We start from the raw sequence: 17,369 nt of genomic DNA, 5'->3' as shown, positions 1-17,369 counted from the left end.
GGCTCGGCTGCACAGAGGCGAGAGCAGAGCAATGAGGTCACGGGGACAGGGGAGTCACATGCTGGCGGTTTGAATACGTGGAAGATCACTGAGGGATCCACAGTATGTGGACCCTCCGTGCGCCATCAGTCCGCACTCCGGACTCTGAATCCTGCCATCCGAGTTAAGATCTCGGCGGAACCTGAGGCGCAGTTCCTTCTTAAAACGTAATCTGGTGAGCATTTCTAGAATCGTACTTGTATAGATGCAGCCTTTAATGTGTTGCTAGGTTAAAATTGATAACTTCTTGAACTTCAGTAGGCAACTGCCCTCTTGATTTCGGATTTAATTTCTTTATTACAGGGGCGCTTTTATGAAGACAGAGTCATGTTCAGGTACTTTGCTTGATGGAGGAAGCTCATTTCGGACTCTGTGATCTGCTCACCTGGAAAGGTCTGCTGTACTACTACAAGAGAGAAGTAGAGTCTGGAAGAAGGGACAATTTTATGATGCTTTGGAAGATCATGTTTTTTTTGTCTTTGAAATCGAAATGAATCAGAATATCAGTGCAAAAGACAAACTCTTGGTTTGGTTTAAAGAGATATGGTTTTAAAACAGACGAAATGCAGAAAACAGGTGTTTCTCACTTTTGGAAAAGAATGGACCGGGGGTAATATTTTACTAGTTGCAGTGCTACAGTGTCACACCAGGGCCAGTGGTGCAATGGATAACGCGTCTGACTACGGATCAGAAGATTGCAGGTTCGACTCCTGTCTGGCTTGGGTCGTTTTTATACGCATTGGGCTACTCCCTAAGTAGTCTGTGCTACTTACTGCATTGTAATCGTACCCAGTAAGAGATTTCCTTCATGTAAATGAACTGCACCTGACAGCTTTAGAAAAACACCTGGGCTCAGTACGGTGCTGAGAGCTCAGCGTTGCTGTTCTAATTAGCACGCACTGCATCGGCTATGAACCCGAACTTTTCAATTATTCCGATCAGTAAGTCAACACGTAGTCCACATGAACGGTAGAAATATTCTCTTGTCTGTCTCTTGTTTGTATAGAACTGAATGTCCCTGACAATGTACTGTTAGTTTTAATTGAAGAACGGCATTTGTGTTCAAATATACCAGACAAGTTTACGTAACTGCCCATGCGACACTCAGTTGTAATTAGTCAAGAAATAAAGTCGAACAACAGCTGCGGGTTTGATTCTGAACGTATGAGATTGCAACGCCTTTTACTTCCATTGACAAATGATAGAGATTCGAAGAGAGATCCTTCAGACCAGCAAGCAAACCCACGGCTATTTCGGTTTTCTATCTAGGCAACGTTGGTGTCTGCAATAGCATACATGAAAGCGTGCTGCAATTTCTGTGGCTACATTTGTTGCACGTCATGCACAGTAAGAGTGTTTCTAACACCAAATAAAAAGTCAACAATTAGCGATCACGCCTTCTCCTCAGTTAACCCACTGAAACCCTTGCTGTTAACAGTTCTTTACTGCGTGCTTTAGGAGCACCTACATATCGTGTCGGTTCTTTCAGCTTTATTCATTAGGTTTTCAAAGGCATAAGCAGAGCACCAGAGGTGCGAAGGCAAAGTGTGTGGTTATCTGAAGAATTGATGTCCATGGCAGCGGGTCCAAGCAATTTCGCATTGTTATAGTACCAGGAAAGGAGAAGCGGCACTTCGCCTCTGCCGCACAGGCACAAAGCGACGTGCGGCAAACGCCGGAGTCGGCAGGTTTCGAACCTGCGCGGGGAAGCTCTAACGCATTTCGAGCCCATCGCCTTAACCACTCGGCCACGACAAAAGCGAGCCCATCGCCGCCGCATTCCTCCTATAATCAAACACGGACTGCGAGGTGGCTGCGGAAACCTTTTTAAAGTTGCTCTCCGTTAAAGAAAAATACCTTTCACAAGATACGTGCCGGCAGACAGACACGCCTCAGAGGGTTTAAGGCTGGCTTCACGTTCAAATGATAAAGTCCCCCCGTCCGGATGTCAAAATGCAACTTTGGCAGACAGAACAAACATCAACAAACCACAAATGTGGACAAGGATTTTACAAGCTGCACCACACTACACTTTCAAAAGCATTTACGTTCGTGTTAGACGCAGGACTTGCCTTTGATTTGCGCGCTTACGAACGCCATGGAAAACGAAACAAAACTAAAGCCCTCAGCTCCTGCACGTGATTATAATGCCGTTACGTGTCGAAGCAGGAATTTACGTCATCCTGCTGCTGGTGTCTCGCTTGCGTTTCGGGCTGAGAAAGGGACGCGTCACTTTAGGCAGGGGGCGCTGGAGAGAGGAACAAAGGGCGCGATGAAACAAAATACCGAAACCCGGGATCTTTAGATCTTCAGTCTAACGCTCTCCCAGCTGAGCTATTTCGGCGGTGCACAGAGCCCGCAGCCACCTGCTCCAGCCTTCCTGTGTTGCGGCATGAGCGCACCAAGAGTAGCGGGAGAGTGTTGCAGGAACGTCACTCAGAAGGAAAGCCACCCAGGTGTGCCCTCTGAGCTCTGTCCAGCGCATCTTCCTCGCATGGACTCCTGCCTGCGACGGGCAGGAAACAATTAGCAAGAACAGAACAACACCCCATGGGTGTCTCATGACCACACCTTAGGTTGTGACACGTGCAGGTGTGAGGGGTTGCCGGGCTACTTTGGAGCAGAGCTTGGGCGGAGGGGGGGCGGGAAAGCAGACAAAGAGGTGACACCTCAAGGTCTGTACGATCACAGCTCTCCGCCGCCCCAGGCTTCCGCTCGATAAGCTGCTGGACACACCCGCCCCTCCTCACACAGACCGTGGAAAAGCCCCCGAGTGGGAGGGCTCTCTCTTCCTCCCAGGAGCTCTTGGACGCACAGACAGGGTGCGGGGAGCCGCCGCCTGCAAACACGGCTCCAGGCAGGACTCCACTCCGTAGGAGCCGCAGAGCAGAGGAGATGGGGGCAGCTTAGCTCCTGTGCAGAGACCTGAGCTGCTGTTGCTGCAGACGCTGTCTTTTCTGCACTCGGGGTAGGAGTGAATGTTGAGTTGCCCTCAGAAATGAAGCAGAGCACTTCAACGGCACGGGTGTGTGTGTGTGTGCGTGCGCCCTGGTGATTCTGGGAGACAGATCGAACCTGGGCTAAAAGAGAGGAGGCTTAGCCCTCTTCCATTTGCTACTTCAAAGTTGTACAACCCATTTGTATCTGCTAGGCGGCGCAGTCGTCGTGCACAAAGAACGCTGTGAAAAGCGTCCAAAGCAAGTCATTCCGAGTTGGTCGTTTGTGTTTTCCGTTCAGACGCGAAATGCTGAAATGATCTCTCGGCTCCTCGGTTGTCATTTCTGCTCCGTAAAGGAATCACAGCACGCGTCGCCTTCCAGCACGCTGGGTCCGGACACGATGCCGGGGGTCGGCGGGTGCGATGTCTTCCTCGTTAGTATAGTGGCAAGTATCCCCGCCTGTCACGCGGGAGACCGGGGTTCGATTCCCCGACGGGGAGTAGCTTTTCTTTTACCTCCTTAGAGAAAGGACTGCCTTTCACTTCTCTGTTTTCTAACACAGCGTCGTGCACCTTTTCATTGCTCTCGCTTTCAGAGCCTCCGCACGGCACACGACTCGACATCAGGAAGCACATTGAAGTGAAAGCAGGGAGCACTGCGACATGCACTGTGCAGATCCCGCCACACTAAAAGGTGAGTGGGTCTGTTCGATGCACAAAGAACGCTTTGATAAGCGTCAAAGGCAAATCATTCCGAGTTGGTCGTTTGTGTTTTCCGTTCAGACGCGAAATGCTGAAATGATCTCTCGGCTCCTCGGTTGTCATTTCTGCTCCGTAAAGGAATCACAGCACGAGTCGGCTTCCAGCACGGTGGGTCGGGACACGATGCCGGGGGTCGGAGAGAGAGATGTCTTCCTCGTTAGTATAGGACCTGTCACCTGTCCCCACCTGTCACGCGGGAGACCGGGGTACATCAGGACGCGCATTGAAGTGAAAGCAGGATGCGCTGCGACATGCACTGTGCAGATCCCGCCACACTAAGAGGTGAGTGGGTCTGTTCGATCACAGCGCTAGGCGAATCCCCAATCCCCTTTTGTGCATGGCGACAGAAGAAGTCTGGTCTGTTTCCGCCCGGTTTCGATCCGGGGACCTTTCGCGTGTGAGGCGAACGTGATAACCACTACACTACGGAAACTGTGGTCAGATGTGCCCAGCGGCCCAGCGCTGAGCTTCACCAATGCGATTCAGCTGCTTCCAGTGCCTTTATTGGGGTGCGCTGATGGACCGTGCTCTCTCTCCAGAGACCAGCACGCCTGTCATGGACGGAGCAGGAAAGACGGCGCCACATTCTACAGCCCTCTCCACGCAATCGACGAAATCGGGCTACTGAAGTAGAGAAAATCGCCTCTCCAGAAAGTGCAAATATCATCTTGGAGAGTATAAATCCTATTGCCGAAGGTCAGCCCTGTCTACCAGAGTGACCTTCCACCTCCTGCAGCGATGGTCAGCTCGTCTCACACGCGAGAAGTTTCGGCTGGAAACAAGCGCCCCCTCTTCTCGCACGTTTTGCACGTTGAGTAGTTTTAATGTGGCTCCTTCGTACACAGTGCTGATCTTTTGGAAAGCAGGAGGCAAAATTGACACGTTCCCATACCGGGAGTCGAACCCGGGCCGCCTGGGTGAAAACCAGGAATCCTAACCGCTAGACCATATGGGAGTGCACAACCCTGCTGTTCCGGGCATCATGCAAGCAAACTACATAAATATGAGAAAACACGCAAGAGAGTTGTCACTCAGAGTGTCGAAGGGTCGATGTATACTGGGGCTCAGTTGAAATGCAACGTCAGGACTTTTCCGAATTATGTCACACGAAGAGAGCACAGCCTTTTCCGCCCTGCCACGTGTGTATCGGTAACTCGCCGTGATCGTATAGTGGTCAGTACTTTGCGTTGTGGCCGCAACAACCCTGGTTCAAATCCGGGTCAGGGCAGAATAGGGGCGTCTGCTTTTACTACTTGCATGAATGAAGGCAAAAAAAAGCCAATCGATGTGAACGAACGGCGCTTTACAGAGGAGTACTGCCTGACTGGATCGTTGATGAACGACAGAGGCCACCCCGACCTCTTCTCGGGTTTCTTCAATGACTTACTAAGGATCTTCTTCACATTCGCCCATGCAGGGGAAGCCAGTTACACCAAAGCAAACGCAGGAAAGTGCATTTCATGCAGAGACCAGGAGGGACCTGTTTACACCAAGAGTGGTCGGAGTATGGAACAATGCGCCCAGCCCTGTTGCTGGAGTCGATTCTTGATTAGATCTTGGGCTCACTAAGAGGCCCCCACTGGGTACTAATCTTTCTGTTGTTCTCGCAGGTGTTGCGCTGCTTTTGAGCCGATAGAGCTCGTCTTGGTCTGTCGGGACAGCCCAATTGCAAATGATCGGCTCCAGGTACAGAAAAAACATGCGTTTGGTACAAGAGTGCATGAAGGCACCGGAAATACATTGGGAACAAATGACTGGTGGTTCAAGACCTCTGTGAAGTGCAGGAGCGTGCAAGAAGAGGCTGTTTGCACCCAGTCTCGAACCTGGGACCTTTCGCATGTTAGGCAAACGTGATAACCACTACACTACGGAAACCTGTAGGTTTTGTTGCTGGTGTCTCGCTTGCGTTTCGGGCTGAGAAAGGGACGCGTCATTTTAGGCAGGGGGCGCTGGAGAGAGGAACAAAGGGAGCGATGAAACAAAATTCCGAAACCCGGGATCGAGCCAGGGACCTTTAGAACATACTTTCACGAATCGTTAGAATATGTGCGTTTGATCATCAATTGCATAACAACCACATTCGTTCGACTTGAGCCATCAAGCTCATAGTTTTCAAATCTTGAAAGCTGTCATTGAGCACATCATAGTCTGCAGTACGCCCCGTAACTTGTGTACTTCAACAGAAAGAAGAGCAGACAGCTCCATAAATATGCGAGGCGCAGAGAGTGCAAGGCGAGCCGCACACGTTTCGGTGGCTGAGAGAGGGCAGTTTTTGCTTCTGCATTTCCCAAGTAAGGACGCATGACAACAAGCGATCGCGGTGCTCATTTACGACATAGTGGTGATGAGTTTTCAGTACGTGTTCTTTTGAACGAGCAATGAGGTTGCTGCCTTGGACAGCTGACTGCACGCTCTCATTGTGCCACGTGATGAGTATTCACCAGGCTCGTTCAGTCATTAGTCACATTCCATCGTTTGCCATAAGCAGATGCTGCAAGGTGATGTGGATATCAGTCCCCAGTCTTGTGGACGAGGACAAAAAGAGCACACAAGAGCTCAGCCGGGAGTTGAACCCGGGACCTCCCACACCCTAAGCGAGAATCATACCCCTAAACCAATGAGCCACGGCAGCGCTTTCTATTTTATTCTGTCAGCGAGCTTGAGGACGGGGGAGAGGCGTCATTCGCTCGTCCAGTCAGACCTTCATCAATAAGTCAAGAAAGCCGCAATTACACGACTGCCTTGCAGACGAAGGGCAGTGAACTGCACCCGGTAAGAGGGGAACAAGCGGCACTAGGCGACACCGAGGCATGAGCCCCAGCGAGGGGGGTTAGCTTGCATGGTACAGCGCTCGCTTTGCATGCGAGAGGTAGCTGGATCATTTCCCACATCCTCCAGGTGTGTGTTTAGAGCTTGATGTGCCGAAAGGTGTCTTTTAGCCTGTGGTCACACCTTGCATGGAGAGCGTCATGCAGCTGTCAATCATTTCGCAGCCACACCCCTCTTCATCTTCTCTCTGCCTTAAGCGTCTCCGCCACTCTCTCTTGACATTTCATGTCAGCATGTCAGAAGTCCGAGTGACGTTTTTAATGGCTGAGTGAGGGCACGATGCTGAAGCAGAGAGGCCACTTCAGCCAGAGAGACTTGTGCTAGGTGAGATCTGAAAAACGGACTCGCAACAGAAACAGACCAAAAAAGTATCGGTGAGATCAAAAGGCAAATGCAACATCCAGCAGAGGGCGTCTAAAGATTAGGGAACGGGCGACTGAAATCCATATGAGGCAAACTTTCCGGCTGTGCACTGCAGCTGGCCTCGTTGGCGTAGTTGGTCGCGCGTCAGTCTCATCATCTGAAGGTCCTGAGTTTGATCCTCACACGGGGCAGTGCTGCTTCCTCTCCTTCTCTTTTCAAACACTTGCGGCAACTGTTCGCTCATAACCACGTCTGGACTGCGTGACCTTTACACGGGGGAGAAGCAACGCCGCATCCCTTTTCTAAAGAACATTCACATTCAGAAATAAGTCAAGAAATTTGCCATTACTTTTGCTGTCAGCCTGCCCATGTTGCCAAAGAAAGATTCACTCGGCGTCAACATGACAGAACAGCGATCACTTGAAAACACTGTTCCACACTCCGTAAGCAAGAACTTCAGTGTTTGCAGTCACCCGATATGCCGATAGTCAAAGGAGCACAAAACACGAAGCGTCAAAAGACAAAATGAGTTGATGGAAAGAGCGTTGAATTGATGAGCACAAAAGTTCAGCTCGTACAATAGGCAACGAAGGTCCCGGCGTCATCATCGCACTTGAAAGGACTGCCTTGCAGACTAAGGGCAGTGGGAGGTTGCTGTTTTGAGATGGAGGCATTGGGATGGTGGGCCAAGATCTAATCTTCTTAAGGAATTCTTCATCGTGAAAGATCGGTCCACAGGTCATCCAAAGAACTTTCAAATTTTTGGGACTCTTCCGGAAGGGAGTGAAGTGCTCAAACACATGACATGCCCCCTTGATCTCACATGCACAATTCTGCTGCAACATGCACAGCTACCGTCCACACCAGGCAGTGGGGCTTCAGCAGAATTTGCTACGCCACCTGCAATTACATATCCAGCTGCACACATATACATGGCCCCTCTGTCCTTTTCAGGATCTCAAAAAAAAGCATAGCGTGGTTTTCCTGCAACCTGATTGACCGCATCTCCCTCAGAATGTGCCCCGTTGCATTCATTGCTGAAGCAGGACGGAGGCTAACGGGCATGCCAGAACAGTTAGGCTCAGCGATCTCTCCAAAATAATGCGGTTGTAGTGGAAGAAATATGGTTTAAATTGTACCTTGGTATTTCAAACTCTCTCTAGAATGTTATCCATTTCTATTTTATTTTGACAGGAACTGGCTAATGACACTAGATGAAAAGAGAAGAAAGAAAACACAACGTTTCGGCCGTGGAGCCTTCTTCAGGTGTGAGGGCTCCACGGCTGAAATGTTGTGTTTTCTTTCTTCTCTTTTAAGCATGGAATAGACCTATTACTTGTTCCTTTGCAGCCTATGCATGCTGACACAGCTCCCCACCTGAACTGCTAATGATGCCTGGTAGTTTGTGGTACTTGGGTATTGTCTTATGTTTGCTCAAACTGCATATGTGTGATTGCATATTTTTAGGTATTTTCATATGTCAATATTTAATTCACTGACATTCCTGTATGCTTGGAAGAAAGGTAGATTGGATTTGGCACAGGACGCCTGCCCATATTTGTTGATCATTGTTGGGCTGGAAAAACAATGATAAAAAGTGTATGAAAAAAGCTCTCTCCAATATTTCCCTTCTCTTTGCCATGGTTACACTGCCCGTTCTTTCCGTCTTTTGTCCTTCTACAAAGATTCCAGGGCTCTTTTTCCACCATAATATCAGAATATTTTTTTCTCTTTTAAAGGCTGTAGGTGGGGTGTGATGGACTGTACCACTATCATCGAAGATTTTTTCAGGACACATCGCAGTTCCATAGTAGAATTTATCAATAGTACAATTCCATAGGACATTATTTACCAACATATTACCCAGTGTGAGACTCTGCCAGTAAACCTCAGAGCATTGAGTTCTCCACTGATAAAGATGGCTGTCTGAAGTCATGAAATCCACTGCTGGGATGCCTGAGAGACAGTAATTGAATCTTGGCTGGAATTAGGCTTTCTATTAGTGTTGATCTTTGGGAATTATGTGGTAAAAAGGGAAAACTCCTTTACTTTAGTCACTTTGAATGTTCAAATGTACAGAACCTGCAAAACTAAGCAATGAAAAAAATCCATCACCACTCTCATGATAGCATAACTCATAGTCTCTGCTGTTATGTAACAATACACACTTTCAATTTTCTTATCGCCTGTCTCCAGAGAGAATGTTGTTAGTGCTGATGACCTTGAATTAGACCTTGTTGACTCTGTAAAACAATCTTCCTCTGCTTAGATTTTCACTCAGATTGATTTTGTTCTCAGATTATTCCTGGCAGGACTGAGTTTCTAGGAAATGAAAAGTGAAAGAAAAAGTACAGAAGATCAGCCCTTGAATATACAACATTGTGCAGTGAGATTGTTAAATGTATTAGCTGCTATCCTGTGCTAGAGCCTGTCGTGGTAAGCAGTGGATGACAGGATCTAGCACAGATACTAATGAAACACTGTTAATGAAAGATAAAACACTTGAGTCTTATTTTAGTTTTCCATTTCCCTTTCATTTGTGATGTACTGTACAACAGGCCACAGAACATGCACAAAAACAGATACAATATGCACACATTCACACCAGGCAATGACAGTCTGCCCAGTCAGAATCTGAGCTGAGGTATCAGAATTCTGAATTCCCTGAATTCTGTCATGGATCATCCACAATAAGGGCAATGTTAGAACACGAGGATCCCCAGGAGAGAGCCTAGTAACATAAATCTTGGAGCAAAAGCAGATGATTAACTTCATAGTTTGTGTGGTTGAGCCAAAGTTGAGCATGAGGATATGTGAGTCACCATTCTTAGAAATGGATCCAACTTCAGACAGGCATCAAAAGTAAGAGTATACAGTGCTGGGGCAATGACACTTCAATGATCAGAAGGATAACAAGAGTTTTAATGCATTGAAATTGATTTTCTGGTGATGCACACTGTCCTGGAACTATTAATTTTTTAAGGATCACTAACTGACGTCAGACAGCTGCCAATTCTCCAGACTGGAAGGATGAACAGTTTATCCTCCTAGGTACCATATTTCCATATTTCGAAGCATTGGAATAATACATGTCATACAGCAACATAAAAACAGGAAGACAAGTATCACAGCCCCTATAATCGGTGTTAGTAACTTAAAAGAAAAACATTCCCCCTGGCCCAAACAGTGATTCTAACCAGGAGAGAAAAGCCGGTGTATCTTTTATGCCTCTCTCTTTATTCACCTTGTCTTTTAGTTCTTTCAAATGCTGAATAGCGAGCGTAAGATTTCCGTAATCATAGTCATTAGCTGGAATATATGTACAACAGGAGTCTCCTACTAAAGCATAGACTCCTCCAGATGCTGCATTTTGAAGGTCCAGCACGAACCTGTTCTGAAGTGCCATTAATCTAACTCCCCTTAATTCTTGTTTGATAGCGTCTAAGCCTTCTAACGTGATATTAATAAAAGAGTACATTTCATAAAAAGTCGCATGGGTGAGGCTGTAGAATGAGGCATTAAAGCACATATATAACAAGATGCATTAAATTTCTTTAACTTTACAGTATGATTTATAAATTTATACCACAAATTACTCATATCCCCCTCATTATCAGTTTCATTCAGCCAGTTTGTATACAAAGACGCTTCGTGTTTAGTTTCTTCCTCTTTTGGGGTGGTGACAGGCTTCTACATAAAAAGGAAAAAGGCTTAGCACATCAGTCCCAAGCAGGTTATCCCCATCTGTCCTTGTGGAGACATCACTCCTGCACTTTGCTCAGTTCGTTTGTGACCTTTTTACAGTGGGAAGCATGAATCCAGGGCACCATTTCTGTGACCTTCACAGCAGTGGCAGTGGTCAGCAGCACCTGGTACAGCCCCCTCCACCTGAGTGAACACCATTTCTTTTTCCTGAAGTCTTTCACCAGAATCCAGTCTCCTTATTCACTCATTAGTTCTTACAGCACAGGTAAATCCCTGTGGGCTGGAGCCCAGCATAATCCTAGGCTTTTTTGGTCAACAGATTTGTCAACAACTGGGTAATAACTCTTAGAAAAATCTACACATTGTTCCCCTGCCTCAGCTGTGACGTTTTGTAGAACAATTCTAGCTGAAGTTGTAAAATTTCTCTTTGTTCCGTTCCTGCAAAACATCTTATTATGAACAAACAAACCACAATAATCATTTGCATCTAGGGGAATCACTCCCAAGGGTAACCCCCCTTAAAGCTATATTGTTCTACCCATCAGGTTCTGCCACTAGATAAGAGAACCTTTCCCATGAAATCATTTTTTGACCTTCATGATCCCTTCAGGGCGTACAATTAGCACAGAAGCAGCAGCTTTAGTCCACATGTTTTTCAAACAGGATATTAACGATATGATCATAACGAATAATACCAGACCCACAAATATGTATTGAACCAGAGACCCTCTCCATATTCCTAGCACAGACTGTAGCCATGCACCAATGCCCCAATCATCTGGATTGCAGGATTTACGAAGAAAATTATTTTCGCAGTAATTAATTTATTATATTTACTATATTTATTATACACGTGTAAATTAATTACTGCGAAAATAATTTACTTCGTACACTGTGCAGAGTGCCGTATACTCCTAGTTGCGGCACACACGATACATACAGTAAAAAGCCTCAGGCACTGTGTTAGATGTGTTTTCGACGTTATATATGCGTTTATTAATGTCGTCGATTTTACGGTTGCAATTCGACGTTGATTATACGTTGAGGCGACGTATATATACGTATAGCCGTATTTTCGCCGTGAATATACGTATATTCGACGAATCAATGCCCACTGGGTAAACTCTTGAGCAAACTCTGAACCAGCTCTAAGGAAACGAATCCGATTAGACGTTACTTTGACTCATCTTTTTACGCTCAGTGCTGGATTGCTCAAACTCCAGCTAGGGTTAGGGTTAGCATTCCCACGCTACTTAGACACTTTGTTTACGCTCAGTGCTGGATTTTGGGAACTTCAGGACGAGTGGGAATTTTCTCCTATCTGTCAATTCTGTTTTGTTTTGGAGACTCTTGGCTGCCTATGTTGTACAGTGCAGTGTGAAGGAAACATTTTCCAAAACTGTGTCAGCTCAAAAGTTGTAAGAAAACCTCTCCAGCTGCTTTAACTCTCTTCATTTTTGTCATTTAATGTGACACTCGATGTATAACTGGAGCCTCACATATGCAAATGGTGAGGCTCCAGTTCGACACCACTTTACAGTATCTGACAAAAGCATGGCAGACTGTGCCATGACCGGCAGATAACTTCTGCATATTTTTACCATATTAAACATTGGAAATCCAACCACTTGCATTTGTGACACTTGATTTTGAATCCACCTAAGACACTCTTAAATCTTCAAACACTTTTCTCTTCTCCCGCAACACTCTTGTCTGTCGGCACTATGTGGCAGCGTTGCATGACAACCCATCTCACCACGGAAAGGAACCTAACAGCTTTGGTAAGAGAGGAGAAAAGAACCTGGCCTGTACGGGGATCAAACCCGTGACCTTGGCCATATTAGCACCACGCTCTAACCAACTGAGCTAACCGACCTCATGACGGTGGTCCTCTCTGTGCTGTAAAAAATCGAACTCAGGGAATTTCTTTTGCCCTCCTTTGAATAGAAAGCCGTGTAATTCAGTGTACGGGCTTTCTCGTGCAGTTTCATGGTTCTTGTAACCCAAATCCTACACTGGCCTGAAGTGTCCCCCTATTTCACAGCATTTTTCAGCTGATTTAAAATGTACCTAAAGGAGAAGCATTATTGAAGACCATCAATTACCAAGAGCTTTTGTCAAAGGTTTTGGTGGTCATTTTTAATGACCACAGAGCACTATGACCTCGGATTTACATCTCATCCAAAAGACAGCGCCCTTTTACAACACAGCGTCTCCGTCACTATGCTGGGACATCGGGACCCGCACAGACCTCAGGGTGAGCGCCCCCCCGCCGGCACCATTAACACCGCTTCCAGCTGGAAGCTTTGTTTTTCCCTGTAGCTTACCCTCATCCGGGTACTGACCTGGCTCACACCTGCTTAGCTTCAGTGGGTTTTCAGTTGTGAGTTGCAAGGGGATGCAGCCGCTCGCTGCAAAAACCACTGCATTGGCCGGGAATCAAACCCAAGCCTCCCGCGTGGCAGGCAAGAATTCTACCACTGAACCACCAATGCTCAGTGTCTGGGCCTTCAAAAAAGACGCTTTTTTGGTGCTCTGTGCAAAAAGCGTCGACATATGCTTCCAGCTGCAAAATGCCATTCGCAGATGCTGAAGAATTTATTTCCAAGGCAGCGGGTACAAGCGATTGGGCGTTTTAAGACCACCAGGAACAGCAAAGAGGTGCGCTTCTTTGCTTGCGCCGGAACACACCGACTGGAGGCGGACAACGTAATCGGCAGGATTCGAACCTGCGCGGGGAGACCCCAATGGATTTCTAGTCCATCGCCTTAACCACTCGGCCACGACTACAGCAAGCCCCGCTGCCGCTGCGTTCTTGCTACAATCTTACATGGATCGCGAGGCGCCGGCGGAAGCCTATTTCAAAGTCGTTCTCCGTTTCAAAAAAACATTTCCAAAATACAAGCCTTGCAGACAGACACGCCTCAGAGGACTTAAGGGTGGCTTCATGTCGGAATGATAAAGTCTCCCCGTCCGGACATGAAAATGCCACTTTGTTACACACAAAAAAAGAATCAACAACAGAGAAATGCCCACAAGCATTTGAAAAGCCGCACCACGTCGCACTTGAAATAGCTCTTACATTAGTGGTAGACGCAGGAATCACCTTTTTATTTACGCTCTTACCAACGCGATGGAAAGCAAAACAAAGCAAAGCAGAGCAAAACAAAACGAACAAACGAAAACCCTCACGTCCCGCACTTGCATATAACGCCGTTACGTGCCCAAGCGGTATTGTACGTCATCCTAGCACTGCATGCCGGTGCGTATGGTATATGGGAACGAGCACACGCCACGAATCGTTTTCGAATCACTCCCTACAGCTGTAAGGTGCCTAGAAGCGTGCACCCCCAACATTCTTCTTTGCTCATCTGTGAAAGGTAAACTCTTGAGCAAACTCTGAACCAGCTCTAAGGAAACTAATCCGATTAGATGTTACTTTGACTCATCCTTTAAGGGATCCTTGTTAATTGGAGAAATCAATGATTTCGAATGAATTCTGAATGCGTTAAAAGACAGCTATACACAGAAAACATGCAGGACACTGCTCATGATGTTTCCCTAGCCGAAACAGTGCGTTTTTCCAAGCCATCTGACCAAGCCTGCCCACTGAAAACTGCAGGAGATCGTGTAAAGACGTTCAAGTTTGTAACTACTGCACGCACAGGAAGCAGAATAAATTCCTCTATTCAAACTGTCAAAGGTTTGCTTTGCGAACGCTGCAGGACATCGCACAATCTCTTTTGAACAGGGACGAACGATTTCTTATGGGGCGCAGTAAGTACAGACGTTTAAAAAGCTCCACTCATGCCAATGATGCAGCATGAAGAAGCGCAACCTAAAGTTTGCATTCCTAGCACTGTTGCATTCCCCGCATCAGTAGCTAAGAGAATATAATTTACGACTCTTGTTAATGCAGTTTCAGAAACCAGACTGAAATTTCTCAAGTATATTATTGGAATCCATTTGATGTTGGGCAACAACTATTCTTTCAAGACTTTTAGATTGAAATGGGACCTTTGAGACAGGCCTGTAGTTGTTAAGAACTTGTGGATCCAAATTTGACTTCTTAAGGAGCGGTCTAAGAACCACTACCTTAAATTGATCATGTACGACGCCTGACGCAAGCGATGCATTCATCATACTAATTATAGGTCCTGCCAGTCCTTCGAGGGAATCTTTGACTAGCTGAGTGGGGATGGGATCTAGCAAACAGGTGGTTTACTTTGTCTTACGTCTGTGTTCATGAGTCCACCATAAGAAGAAATCTGAACAGGAGTGGTGATCATGCGAGGTCACCACGGAGGAAACCACTGCTCTCCCCCCAAAAAAAACCACCACTGCCCCTCTCAAGTTTGCTAAAGACCACATGGATGTTCCACAACTCCTGGAACAATGTTCTGTGGACAGACGTGACAAAAGTTGAACTTGTTGGTAAATGTGCACAGCGTTATGTTTGGAGATAACAAAGCACCGCATACCAACTCCAAAACCTCATCCCACCTGGGAAGCATGGCGGAGGCTGTACGGCTTGCAATCATCGAGGGACCGATGAATTCCGAGATGTATCAGGAAATTCTACAGCAGAATGTCAGGGTGTCTGCCTGTGATCTAAAACTCGAAAGAGGCTGGGTCATGCAGCATGACAAAAACAAAGGAGTACATCAACAACAGAGTGGCTGAAACAGAAGAAATTCCGTATTTTGGGATGGCCAAGTAAGAGTCCTGACCCCAATCCCATTGAAGTGCTGTGGCGTGATCTGAAGCAGGCCGTTCAGCGCAAGACATCCCAAAAATATACATGAACTGAAACAGTTTTGCATAGAGGAATAGGCCAAAATACCTCCTAACCGCTGCTCAGGTCTGACAAGCCGCTACAGAAAGTGGGGGTTGAGGTTTTTGTCATAAAGGAGGTTCCACTAGCTCCTTAATATAAGGGTTCACGTACTTTTTCCATCAATGACCTTGATTGTTTAAACCATTTGGTCAATAAAGAAACAGCAATGTCAAATGTTGGGCGTGTGTTGTTTGTGAAATCAGGCTCTCTTTATTAATTATTATGACTTAGATAAAGATAAGATCACATGTTAGGAGCCATTCATGCAGAAATCCACATCATTCCGAAGGGCTGTTTACAAAAGTTTTTCTCCCAACTGTATGTGAGAGAAAAGCAGAGACGCTCACTGAGTAAGGTGGGGTTGCAGCTTTGCAAATCACAAGGACATTTGTACGCTCAAAATGGGACAGAAGCACCCCAGATGGGACTCGAACCCACAATCCCTGGCTTAGGAGGCCAGTGCCTTATCCATTAGGCCACTGGCACACACTGGGTTGGGTCGATCACGCTGATGAAGAGCCAGTTTTTTTTTTCCTTTGCTTTTTGAAAGGGATCCCCAAAATTAGGAAAGTTAGGCAGCAGAAGGTTTACTGTGACCTGAGAAGGACCGGCATCCAATCACGGTGGTACACACACACACGCTCTCACTCATCTGAGCTACACGGCTACCAAGATGATCTCAGGTGCGCCGAGCTGGTACGGAACATATTGAACTGATCGACGGCGAATTGTCTCTCAGACAGGCTTTTCACCTCTGAGCTCCCTGACTGACAGTAATCAGCTAGGTAGTGAAACAGTCAGCTGCTTCTAAGCCTTAAACAGCTGCATCTCGGCGCTTCCACAGAGAGATGATTTGAAAGCCAAACATCGCCCATTGGGAACACCTTACTATCACTAGTTTAAGAGACTCTTAAGGTCTTGCAGAGGTGCCTGTCTAATAGCATGCGCTTTGCAAGCTATAGGTGTTTAGGCTGAGGCAGAATGCCTGTTAACAAAATGTTTTTCTAAAGGGGCCTCGCACTCTTTTCCAAGCAATGGTCACCATCCCCACCGAGTGTCACAATGTAGTCATGTCCTAGGACATCACCTGTTAGTCTCCATTTGTCTGCCACCAACACTTTAGGTTACGGGGTCACAACCGCACCCCGGAGACCAGAGGAGCGTTGGCGTTCTGGCGGCGCAGATTGGGCTGAAGGTGGGGCGCTTGAATCTCGCTGTTGGAGGCCGTCTGAAACTGACCCAAGCCTTTCCCTTGAATTAAATGTAAATAAGAAATGAACCCCAGATGCACATGGAATCAATCACGTGTTTCCTTTGAGCCGTTTCAGAGACTGCTCCAGAGTTTACCTTGCACAGATGCGCAAAGATTAATGATGGGGGTGCACGCTTCCAGGCGTCTTACAACTGTAGGGACTGATTAGAGACAATTCGTAGCTTCCCAGTGGGCATTGATTCGTCGAATATACGTATATTTACGGCGAAATTACGTCTATACGTATATATACGTCGCCTAGACGTATAATCAACGTCGAATTGCAACCGTAAAATCGACGACATGAATAAACGCATATATAACGTCGAAAACACATCTAACACAGTGCCTGAGGCTTTTTACTGTAAATTACGAAGTAAATTATTTTGGCAGTAATTAATTTACACATGTATAATACATATAGTAAATATAATAAATTAATTACTGCCAAAATAATTTACTTCGTGCACTGTGCAGAGTGCCGTATACTCCTAGTTGCGGCACACACGATACATACAGTAAAAAGCCTCAGCCACTGTGTTAGATGTGTTTTCGACGTTATATATGCGTTTATTCATGTCGTCGATTTTACGGTTGCAATTCGACGTTGATTATACGTCGAGGCGATGTATATATACGTATAG

The 17,369-nt window shown here is 46.5% G+C and overlaps 6 non-coding genes across 6 annotated transcripts; 2 read left to right on the top strand and 4 right to left on the bottom strand.

The window, feature by feature from the left end:
• The first annotated feature begins 3,406 nt into the window (after nucleotides 1-3,406).
• trnad-guc (transfer RNA aspartic acid (anticodon GUC)) lies at nucleotides 3,407-3,478 on the top strand. The gene has a single exon. It is a non-coding gene; the product is annotated as a tRNA-Asp (tRNA).
• Nucleotides 3,479-4,099: 621 nt separating this feature from the next.
• trnav-cac (transfer RNA valine (anticodon CAC)) lies at nucleotides 4,100-4,172 on the bottom strand. The gene has a single exon. It is a non-coding gene; the product is annotated as a tRNA-Val (tRNA).
• Nucleotides 4,173-4,622: 450 nt separating this feature from the next.
• trnae-uuc (transfer RNA glutamic acid (anticodon UUC)) lies at nucleotides 4,623-4,694 on the bottom strand. Its single transcript has one exon. It is a non-coding gene; the product is annotated as a tRNA-Glu (tRNA).
• A 2,355-nt stretch (nucleotides 4,695-7,049) lies between these two features.
• trnam-cau (transfer RNA methionine (anticodon CAU)) lies at nucleotides 7,050-7,122 on the top strand. The gene has a single exon. It is a non-coding gene; the product is annotated as a tRNA-Met (tRNA).
• A 6,222-nt stretch (nucleotides 7,123-13,344) lies between these two features.
• trnas-aga (transfer RNA serine (anticodon AGA)) lies at nucleotides 13,345-13,426 on the bottom strand. Its single transcript has one exon. It is a non-coding gene; the product is annotated as a tRNA-Ser (tRNA).
• Nucleotides 13,427-15,886: 2,460 nt separating this feature from the next.
• Nucleotides 15,887-15,968, bottom strand: trnar-ccu (transfer RNA arginine (anticodon CCU)). Its single transcript has one exon. It is a non-coding gene; the product is annotated as a tRNA-Arg (tRNA).
• Nucleotides 15,969-17,369: the final 1,401 nt, after the last annotated feature.

The sequence above is a fragment of the Lepisosteus oculatus genome, unplaced genomic scaffold (assembly GCF_040954835.1).
Source record: "Lepisosteus oculatus isolate fLepOcu1 unplaced genomic scaffold, fLepOcu1.hap2 HAP2_SCAFFOLD_371, whole genome shotgun sequence".
Taxonomy (NCBI): Eukaryota; Metazoa; Chordata; class Actinopteri; order Semionotiformes; family Lepisosteidae; genus Lepisosteus; species Lepisosteus oculatus.
Note: the sequence above shows the minus strand (reverse complement) of the source record. Positions and strands in the feature narration are given on the sequence as shown.